Raw genomic sequence first — 11,663 nt, 5'->3', positions numbered from 1 at the left:
AACAAACCCAAAAACCACAAGCCAATGAAACAAACTTTAAAACATTTGCCAAAACCATTAAAAAAAAATTAATATTCTTCAGTATAAGTCATCACTGCCCTCTAAGTAGAGCTTGCTACATATTTATCATGTAAGTACTGGAGAAAGGCAAATGTGGAAGCACGTGCAAGTAGACAAGTTGATATTTTTAAAGGTATTTTGCTCCCTCTGTGCAGCACAGAAATATTTTCAGGGCACACTTAGGGGACAAGCCCCAGCTGAGCTCCACACTGTGGCACAGGTGGTGACAGCAAAGCTTTGCTTCAAGGTAGGGACAGTGGAATTGCAAGAAATGTGTCCCTGTGACAGCTGGGAGGGTCAAGCCAGGCTTTTTGCAGTGGGGGTTCATGTAGCTGCCTGCCCCAAGAGCCAGAGGGATGGATCTGGGGCCAGCACTCACCCAAGGACTTGGTTTGGAGAGGTCTTCAAGCATCATTGTCCCTCGTAACTGTGATGCCTCCCAGCTGAAAAATCCAGATTGCTTTGGTCCTCTGAAATGGATGTATCATAGAATCATAGAATTTTTAGAGCTGGAAGGGACATCAGAGATCATTAAGATCCAAACCCCTGCATGGGCAGGGACACCTCCCACCAGCCCAGGTTGCCCAAGGCTTCATCCAACCTGACCTTCAACACTTCCAGGGAAGAGGCATCAACAACCTCCCTAGGAAACCTACTCCTGTATCTTAGTACCCTCATGGTGAAGAATTTCTTCCTAATATCCAACCTAAATCTGCTCTTTTTCCATTTAAAACCATTACCCCTTGTCCTGTCACTGCTCCTCCCCAGCTTCCCCTCAGATACTGGAAGGTCACTGTAAGGTGTCCCTGGAGCCTTCTCTTCTCCAGGCTGAAAAGCCCCAACTCTCTCAGCCTGTATTTGTAGCAGAGGTGTTCCAGCCCCCTGATCATCTTTGTAGCCCTTCTCGGGACCCTCATACCTAAAATAAAGCAGAAAACATAATACCAAATCCCAAAACCCCATGATAGCAGCTTCTTCACAAGTGGTCACATTAAAAGCAGGGATGTGCACTGCATCATTCCCATGGAAAGTCCCAATGACTTCCTTACCAAAGACTTGAAGAGGCTCAGGTAGGATGAAGAAGAAGAGGGGGAGCTGGAGAGATGTAGCCCTACAGCTCAGAGCTCTGTCCTCACTTATTGGTGTCACCATGGGACAGTAACTGGGTGACCAATGGCACTTTGCTCCAGTCAGGAGAAGTTTGGGGTTCCTTATCTGAGGTCTTCTTCTGGTCAGAGTCTTAATGCAGTCAGCTCAGTGGGAAAGGAGAGTGCCTGAAAGCAAAGGAAACCTCTGATGATTTTAAGTACTTTAATTCTTCTCCCATAAACAATTCAGATGGGATGAGCTATGTAATAGCTTTTTTATGATAATTACATCTATTTGTTTGGTCTTTTACCAGATCATTAAAGCTACTAAGGTTGCTGGAGAGCCAATTTTTTTCTTCAGCTGTTTTAACTGTTCTTATTTGATTCTGGAGTTTAGTGATGATAAAGATTTATAAGCAGCCATGAAAAGCTATTTTTAAAATGCTCTCCTTCTGAATATAAACCCTCTCTCTTGAAATCATTTCAGTGACAAAGTTTTTGCCTTTTTTAAGAAGAGGAAAACAACACAGAAGAAGCTATGTAGAAAAGTATTTTTCTTTTTTCCTTTACAGAGAAAAGGAGAAGGGAAGCAGAAAGAAAGCATTTTAGTAATGAGGTCTGGCTCAAGTTCAAACATAAGTGCTGCTTCATGACTTGGGAGTGCAGGATCAGGTCACAGGAATGAATCCAGAAACACAGAATGGTCAGGGGTTGGAAGAGACCTCTGGGGATCATCCAGTCCAACCCTGCCAGAGCAGGATCCCCTGGAGCTGCTTTCAGAGGAACTCATCCAGGTGGGTCTTGAAAATCTCCAGGGATGGAGACTCCACAACCTCCCTGGGCAATCTATTCCAGTGTTGTGTTAAATGAAATCAAGAACATGTGAATGAAATCAAGAATGACTTCATTCCAGCCTAAAATTCATCTCTGGAAAAACTTATGAAACTGATGGGATCTCCTGCATGGTTTGGGATGGGTAGGGAAGGGTGAAGGGATGTATGGATCCCTGTAATTCCTTCCTCCAGGACTCTGAGCTCAAGGTGAAAAACCCATCTCCATCCAACACAACAAAGCACAGCAAGGGCAGGGGCAAAAAAAATTAAGCTCTGAGACACCTTTTAGAGCAATACTTCAGCTTTACCATTTAGCAGCCCCAGGAACCAAAATATGACAGAAAAACACCCATTTCCTCACACGCCTACTGCCCAGAGTCCTGAACACACAATTAGTGTTCAAGGGGCAGATTTTTCTAATTAGAAACAGTTGTGTGTGTTTATGAATTGTAGCAGCTTTCTGCTGCATGCTGGGCCCAATGACAGCATTTGCCACCTGCATTGTAATTCTCAGAAATTTAATTATAATTGTGTGCACCAATTCCTGGAGTTTCAGCATCAGTTACTCTACCATCACATTAATATTATTTATTGTACCTGCTTAACCTTTGGATTCTCTAACAGGTTTGCAAAGTGGTTTGAAAATACACTGCTTTGTATACCACACAGCAGGATGAAGTTTAGACAGAAATTTTTGGAGTTCTCCAAGGTGTAAACTTCCACTCCAAGCCATTAAATATCATCTATCTGTACATCAAGGTCTTTTTTAGAAAGCCTCAATCACATCTATATGCAGTTCCATTTTCAGCGAGCAGAAATTCATATAGTACCTTAGTAATTTGTTTTCATACATTAAAACAGTCATTTACATTTTTAATACCAGAGTTTTTCCAGAAATGGAGGCATTTTAAATCTATTTTAGATGAGTGGTGTTAAAAAAGGAACCCAAGTTGGTTGTGAGGCTGTTTGTATGGAGCTGTTGGACATGATCAATCATTTCTTTTCTCATCTCAAAACTGTCCCAACATCTCTTCTGCCTTGCTGCAGTCCCAGCTCCTGGAGAGGGCAGGTGGGACGTGGAGGGGAACTTTGTCTTCTGCTTAAATATCCACCTGCAAAACTGCTGCTGGTTATTTCTGCAATTCCTCCTTCCCCACATGTGCTTCCAACCCAACTGCTTTCTGACTGAGTTTCTCGCTGGTTTCGGAGAGAATTTGAGAAAACTTTGTACATAAAAAGCACAAAATTTACATGTATCTCATGATTGCCTCTCTACTTTGAAGTGGCTAACTTCAAAACCACAAGTTCTGATGCACAGAATTTGTAAACTTCCATTGATATATTTTTATTTAATTTACCATTTTTTTAGAATTTGGCTGCAGGACCTCTGAGAAAGATCTAAGGTATGGTATAAGGGTATAGATCTGGGCACAGACCTCAGGTTTTCTAAAACAATCATCCCTGCAGGAATATGATGTGGTTAGAATTAATTACTGATAAAAAAATAATAAGACCTAGAATTATGGAGCACTGTTCAGGCAAGTGGGCAGCATTTCCTTGCACCCTTTTATTGACCTCAGGAGCTGGATGTAGAAAAAGCTCCACAGCATCTCTCAGTTAGGAGGTGTGTGCAGGGGGTGAAAGCAGGAATGGCTTTAAGAGAAGGGAGAGAAATAAAAACCCAGGATGTGCTCCAACCTGCAGCACTTCTGCCTGTCAGATGAAAACAAGTTCAGCTCTTGATGTTTCTTGTGTTCAGGTGACACCAAAAATAGCTCCTGCAAGCCTCATCTCACACACGAGGGCAAAGCAAACAAGCACATGAAATCTGAGTCCACTGGAGATAGAAAAGACTGAAAAGCAGCATTGGAACAACAAGATTTTCCTTCTGTCACAGCACCTGCAGAGGGGTCATCAGTGCTGAAAGGATGCTGAGACTGAGCTGCCTGAAGATGCCAACACCTGCAGAGGAAGGGATGAGATTTAGACATTTGGGGTCACAAAGTTCATGTCCCCACTGGGGTCTGCCAGAACCCAGCCCCTGCTGACCACCCCACTGCAATGAGCACCTCTGCCTATGCTTGTGGATGTCTCCTAGGCAAATGACAGCAATTTGCAGTTTTTAAAAGATGCTTTTCATGCATGAGAGCAGGAACTGCTGTGCTCCAGAAATGGCTGAACTCACCACATTTGCCCTGACTGCTGTTTTGACAGGAGAACACAACATATGCTGACAAAGGAATTGCTAATGATGAGGAGAAGAAGAAATGACACTGTTAGTTCTGCAAGATCCTTCCCTTTGAAACTGCTGCTGCCAATACTGGCACATATTTCATGGCTTTAATGTCTGACCCTGTTTGCCATTAGAAAGCAAATATTTGTCAAGGCCCTGTGCTCTCTGAAGCTTCCCTGGGCTTAGAGCAGAAATTTCTCTGCTGCCTTGGACACTGATGTGTCAGGAGGAGGTTGCAGAAGCTCAGAACAGACACTTGGAGGGGGTTTGCCCTGGGTGAAAAAGGAAAAAGATCTGAAGAGTTTGAGTCTAGCCTGGGTCAAAAGACTGCCTGAAGTCACCAGGTCCATTGTGTGACCAGAGGGAGGGATGTGAAGGTTTCAAGACACTTCCCAGGGTGGTTCAGAGTCTGTTCCTTTGGGAAGTTGATAAAAAAAGGGCAAAAGGTGAAGCCTATTCATTATTTTCTGTTCAGGTATTTCTATCTGGCCACAGGTCTGCAAATGTCATGATGTGTCTTCCCCTAACACCTCTCTGCAGTTCTCCAAAAGCTCAATTCCTCAATAAATCACCTCCTATAACACCACCAGAAATGATCCCCAGATCACCAGATGGTCACTTGTGATTCCCAAATATCAAACATTTAGTGTAACATATTCCAGTGGCTGAGATTTACAGCACTGAAACAGAGCAGAATTTTGAAGCTGAATCAAAATTTTGGAAGCTTTCCTCCCACTCATTTTGTTTTCAAATATATCCAACTTATTTTCAAACATATGTTTCATTGACTTCCAATGTGCTTCTAAATTACTTCAGCAATTTCTGCTCTGGACACTGAAATGGCTTTAAAACACCTTTGAAATTCACAGTTCAAATGATGAATACATTTTGTTTCTACTGACCTTAAAACATTTTACCATTTTCAGAGCTTCCTCACTCATTTTCTCACAGTGAAGGCAGGGGATGGGACCTGGAATACTCCAACAAATTTAAGAAGCACACAAATGAAGAAGAAGAAAAAGGACGAAGAAAAGTAAAGATTTTAAAGTACCTGTGTGTCAAAATGTTTGGACAATGTAGACTCAGGCTACCTTGAAAGGAAAAAACATAGAATCTATAATTACACAAAAGAGAATTTGAAGTTAAATGAGTTAAAAAAATAAAATGGCTCTGCTTGTGTTTGCCAGTGTCTCCTGAGTATTCCAATTAGCCATAACTTTATAATTTGACTTTTTTCTTTGCAGTAGTCATTCTGAGGCAATGTCAGCGTTGAGTCTATAAGCATTTTCAGAATTAATTAAAATGTCAGGAAATAGTCCTTTCATTAGCATATATATGGTCATAAAAATAATTATAATTACTTCTTAGAGGTGGAGGAGAGTTAAGTTTGATTGATGGAATTAATGAAAACATGGACAGTTCCAACATACTAAATAGCAGAAACTTGGAGTATTAACTATCTACCATGCAAAGTTTATAATAATTACAGTAAGAGCAAAAAAGATTAGTATTCAAAAAGAATAATGTACCTTGGAGCCTAAAATACCCATTGCAAATTATGAATGTATTTTCAACTGTTTATATCATTCTCAGAAGAAAAATATCATTTTGATTAACTTCCAAAGTCTCTTAGATTAATAGGTATTTGCAGTCTTACAGAGAGCACAATCAATCCCTCTAATCTTGTTATCAGATGCTAAACAGCTGGGTGACCTGATTTAAGTGTTGTGATTTTAAGGAAGTAATAACATCTAATAGTTTCCAAATGCCTGCTAAGAATCTGCAAGCTGTATAATACACCAAAAGATATGCAAATAAATGACATTAAAAGAAACATTATAATTAGCACTGGAAAGCATATAAACAGCTTGAGCAGCCATGAGCAACCTAATCTTCTTTCAGTTCTGGTTCTTTTAATTTATTCTTTCTTCTAAAGACCTGCAACACAGCAATGATATTCTTAGAAGCTCAGGTAAAGCTGCAAAGGGGTAAATGGTTAAGCTGAATAAAAACTTTTTCAGGGAGTGGCTGAGACCCTCTGAAGCAAACTGACCACAACTTGCAAGAAGGATAAAATGAGCTGAAGGTACAAGTGGGACATTGGTGACATTTATTGCCCCTCTGCAGACACTCAGTGTGGAAACAAAAGGCAGAACCAGGGTTGAGCTGGCATTAAACATCTCCCTCTGGGGTGTTCCAGGCTGTGAGCAGCCCCTGGGAGATGTGGAAATGGTCAAAGCCAAACTCAGCTCCTGCTCCAGCAACCCCCTGGGACCATTTGCAGCCCCCTTTGGCCTGGCTGCTCCCCTGCCCCTTGCTGCCTGGGAAGCTTTTGCTGGTTTTCAACCTGCTGCTCCTTCCAAAGGTCCTGTGGCTCCAACAGAGATGGAGATGGCATTTGATGGGCACCCAAGCAGCTGGAGGAAGGCTCTGGTTCTTCCTCCTGCCCAGGGTTTTGCTGTTGCTCACCTCTCCTCCAAGCACTGCTTTTAAAAACAAAGGCAGGACACAAAACTTGGTGGTGACACTGGCAGAACCCTCGGGCCAAACCCAGAAGAACCAGTCCAGCCAAAGCCCAGAGCCAGGCAGCTTTCTGTCCTGAGCAACGTTTGAAAAGTTCCTGATGGAAAAGATAAAATCACTGAAGACAGGGGTGGAAGCCTCCAGTGAAGTAGAGCAGGGGAAAAAGAAGCTGAGCAAGAAGAGGAATCATTTTTACAGCATAAAGGCAAAGCTGTCGTCCATCAAACAGCTATTTCCAATCCCTGCCAGGGTTGTTTTTTTAAATTTTGTTTTGTTTCTAGCTTTGTTTTTAAGAGAAGCCACACAATCCCTTGCCCTCACTTTGCTTCCTACCATGGATGATCTCAGCCTGACTGGACCTGCCCCAGGGGCTCCTTTATCCTCCTTGGAGTCATTCTGTAGGAAGGGCAAAGCTTAAGAATATTTTATCAGGCAGGAACAATTATTTTTGAAGCATTTGCTGTTCACACAGATCACGACAGTGAGACAGCCCTTGCTGAGAGAGATGTTCACCCCACTTCCCAGGACAGAGTGGATGGAAGGATTTTGCTCTTTGTCAGGAGCTTGTCCCAGCTGGAAATGTTCTGTCTCTTGTTAGAAGGACAAGAAGGATACAGCCCTGGTACAACTTGTCTCCTGCATCTCCTGATGTTTCCCTTAATTGACCCCTGCTCCCAGCAGGTGAGTCTGAGCTTCCTGAACACTGCTATTTAAAATAAATAAAATAAAATAATAAAAATTAAATTAAAGAAGTCTCTCTCTACCCTAAGAGGCAGTCTTCTCAGTACCTAGACCACATGTTATGTTTCATGGTGTGCTGTCTACCACAATAAATGACCTGCAGGTTCTGCAGATGAGGCCTTAGCTGGCATTAGCCTGTCTACCCATGTACCACATTATTTTATCTCCTTTCCAGATGGCAGGTTGCTGATTTTTTTGTTGTTTTTAAAGCAACTGCCAAGTTTGTGAAGAATTATTTTGCAGAAGCATTAGCTGCATTTAAAGGTCTGTTCTTTTTTTATAAGACAGCTCTAATCTCACATCCCCCCTCTGTTCACACAGACAGTTTAGACTAAAAAAAACCCCACATGGTAGGAAGAAGAAGGAGGGAGTGGGCACAAGCAGCTGCACATGCTGCTGCCAGGGAGTTTGTTTTCCATCCCTGTGCTGATAGAGATGCTCTGACAATTGTTGTGCCAGGTTCTCACAAATGCCATGTTTTGCAAACTGCCAAATTAAAGGAGTAAAGATCTCGGGCTTTTTTTAAACATTATGTATTAAAGATTTTTTTAAATTATTATTATTTTATATTTGTTTTTCCCCTGGGTGAGCATATGGTGGAAGATGACACATTTAAAATGGTTTTACTGATGGCTGGTACCCAGGAAAGGATTACTCTGTCAAAAAGAGGAGTTGCTACTTGGTGTAGCCACCTGGCATGATTGATCAATAGGCAGAAGATTCCACCAAACAGTGGGAAGAACTGTAGGCTCTCATCTCAAGGGATAGAATTTGTCCTTTTCATTCTGCTTGAAAAAAAAAATTCCTGCTCTGGGCTCAGTCCCAGCAACCTGAGTGCCCTTTCCAGCAGCCATGTGGCAGCTGGAGGGATGAGGTTTTACTTTCCCTCTCTCAGACTTAGTTTGTAATCCCTTGCATATAAAGCATGCATACCTTAGTGGGAGTGATTTATCAGCAGCACTGTAACAGAATAAATGAATAAAATGAACCTGGAATAGAGCACTGCTATTTCTAAATTAAACAGCAGCAAGAAGACAGTCATAGGGTCCTAAGCTCTATTCTTGGGTTCATTCTGACCTGAGGATTACTTGATTGAAGAAGGAGTCTGTAAGCTGAGGGAGTGCTTAGTCAGACAGAGCAAGACCTGCAGCTGGGTTGCCAAGGATGATCAGAGCATCCCTCCTCATACAAAAGCTCCCTTTCCCCTCCCTAAATCAGGGGCCTCACATCTGTATCATGCTGTGCCCCAGGCCTGCTCCTTAACATGGGCTGTCTGCTCCTGCTCCTTGCCCTGCCCTGCACAGGGGCAGTCTGAGAGCCTGGATGAATTTATTTCTGTCTTTCTGCATTTATCTGCCCAGCGTTTGAAACCCAAGGCTTTCCCCCTTTCAAAGACTCCTGCTCCCCTGGTGAGTTGAGAACAGGTCTTTCATCAATTATTCACTGCTCTGCAGACCCAAGAACTGTCTCAGGGCAAATTTTTGTTTCTTCTCACTCCTCAGAAGCAGCTATTGGCAAACATCTGCACCTCAGCAGAGAGGCTGCAGGAGCCACGTACACTGGGAGGGGAAGGGAAAAAACCAAAATAATCTCCTCTAGCAGGGGCTCCCTGCAAATTTCAGCTCCAGAGTGTTCCAGGGCTGTGTAAAGACACTGACATTTTTCAAGCAGGACTGTCAGAACTAATTTATACTTAACCCTTCTCCACAGAGGCCTCCAGCCTTCAAAATGAATAAAGCAGGAATGGAGGGATAGAAGTGAACTCTTTTAAAATGCCCACTTTCCATGCCTTTGTTTCTCTTCCCCCAACATCATCTTGATTGGAAGTGTTAAACCAGTGACATTTTAAAAGTTGCCATATGATTTTTTGTTTTCAGATTAAATATCCCCATATAGGACGAGGGGATGAGGTAATTGGCTTGAACTTGGCACCAAAAATAATGTATCCATTAATATGTCATGGGTTGTCTTGTTCAAAAATCTCTCAGCCCTCCTACAATATTTTTTCTCTAACATCCACACTAATAAACCTTTCACTATGTCAAAAGAAGAGTTAGGGAAACTTTAAGCCTTTCTGATAATCCCAACCAATGCTGCAATCCCACTGTTTATCTTTGAAAGCATTTCCCATGAAATAAGAACAGTAAGGCTCAGAAAAACTTCACTTCTTAATTTTAAAAAATTAGGTTTTTTGGGTTTTTTTTTTCTTTCTCGTTGATTTTATCTCTATCCTAGGGAAAAAACCTAACAACAAGACCCTAGAAATGGTCCTTAAAAACATAGTTTATCCTATTAAGGAGATTTCCACATGCTACTTTATGCAGAAAATGTACTCATTAAAAATCAAGTGTCTAAGGAGATTATGCATAAAGGATATTGGTGTGTTTTTTTTTTAATGGGACACTTATAAATTATTTTTTAAGTGCTTTGATTCTCACCCATATTTTTACTTAGATTTAGTGAGACACAAGTTATTTTCCAACTTGTTCCACTAAACAGGACAAAACCTTACATCTCCTGCCAGTGAAATATGCAGGTGCTTGCATCTTTCAGTGCCTTTGTGAATATTGTACAACTTTCAAGTCTAACCTACTTTTCCTTTTTTTTTTTCTTTTCCTAGAAATATTCTCTGGTCCCTTATGAATGCTGCAGAAGATTCACAAATTCTAACTGCTGCAGAAAGCAGCAAAAATTAACAGCTCTGAGAATGTCATTGAGATGTGCAGACATTTCCCTCTTCTCCTCCTCCCAGGCCCCAGTAGGCTAAACTTTGATGGAACAGGCTTTAAAAGGAATTTTTAAGCCCCTCAAAACTTGCAGGAAAGAAATAATGCAGATTATTAGTTCCCTGCAAAGTTACCTGTTCTCCCATGGATCAAGGAATAGACTGGAAAATAGAGCTTTATACCCCATGAAGATTATCATGCCCTGCATCTTTGAAGTATGATGTTCCCAGGACTGCAGAGTGCTGGAATTCCCTGGGAAGTACCTCTTTTTTTTTTTTTTTCCCTTGGTTGATTGTTTTGGGGTTTTTTTGTTTGGGTTGGGGGTTTTTTTGTTTGTTTGTTTTTCATTTATTTTTGGGGTTTTTTGTTTTTTTGTTTTGCTTTCCCTTATCCCTGAAATAACCAAATAAATAAAGCCATATATAAAACAGAGAGTACCTTGGTGGGTAGAAGTCCAGAAAGGGTTTATAACACACTTAGTAATTCATTGACCCAAAGCCCAAGATGTTCCTGCTACTAGGAGGCAGCTTCTTCTTCTTATGTCCTGAGGATCAGGGCTCTCCTCCATTCATAGATCCAAATGCAGCTGAAAAAAAAAAAAACAACTTATAAATAAAAAATACTTCATAATCCATTTAAAGTCTTGAAGGAGAACACAGCAAAATTCCATCCCTATTCCAGAATTTCATGAAGTGTGTTATGAAAGCCATGGAAGAGGAAAGTACTTCCACTGGATTCTGCAGAGCTTTTCATTGCACCTCTCCTAATTGCATCAGAAGAATAAAAATAATCCTTTGAAGGAATAAATCTGCTAGAAAAACCTGGTCATAAAGTCTGCTTACAAGAATGTTCCTGTCTAAAGATCCAGTGAGAACTGAGAGGGGGGCAAAAAGCCATCCACAGCCTTGGAGAACATGAGATTTAATTAACAGAGGCTGCTGTTCTCAGATGTAGGGAAAGCCATGAGGTCTTCAGCAGTACCCATAACTATTATATTGTCACAGACTCACTTCCTAAAGGTGTTTTACTCACTTTCAGCTACAAGAAGTCTGAAGTAGTCCACGAGACAATCCCAGTATGACAGGTGACTGAATAGTTGGACTAGAGAAAATGCCAAGCTTTTTTTGGCTCTAAACCAGCTTCTTCTGCTCACAATTACTCAGAGTGGGACAAGTCATTAGCTTCAGCATTTCTGTTGATTCTCTGAGTATTCCCTCCCACCCCCAAACATCCTTTTCTTTTAAGAGGTAACCAGTAAATTAAGCCAAACTCCAGACTTTAAAACTTTGCATCCTTCCTCCAGTGCTACTCTCCAGATGTGCAACATTCTCCCTGCACATCAGTGAACTTTGGACCTCTCTTCAGCTGCAATTTCTACCCCAAAACATGGTACTCACAGGTCTACCAGGCTTAAAAGTCTTCAGGGGGTCCTGTGGATAATGTTATTTTGTCCCCTGTG

The 11,663-nt window shown here is 41.5% G+C and overlaps 1 long non-coding RNA gene across 1 annotated transcript; it reads left to right on the top strand.

Moving 5' to 3' along the window:
* Window positions 1-1,772: 1,772 nt before the first annotated feature.
* LOC139799523 (uncharacterized) lies at window positions 1,773-5,236 on the top strand. Its single transcript, XR_011727331.1, has 3 exons — window positions 1,773-1,942; window positions 3,351-3,384; window positions 5,166-5,236. It is a non-coding gene; the product is annotated as an uncharacterized lncRNA (long non-coding RNA).
* Window positions 5,237-11,663: the final 6,427 nt, after the last annotated feature.

This window comes from Heliangelus exortis, chromosome 9 (assembly GCF_036169615.1).
Source record: "Heliangelus exortis chromosome 9, bHelExo1.hap1, whole genome shotgun sequence".
Lineage (NCBI taxonomy): Eukaryota > Metazoa > Chordata > Aves > Apodiformes > Trochilidae > Heliangelus > Heliangelus exortis.
Note: the sequence above shows the minus strand (reverse complement) of the source record. Positions and strands in the feature narration are given on the sequence as shown.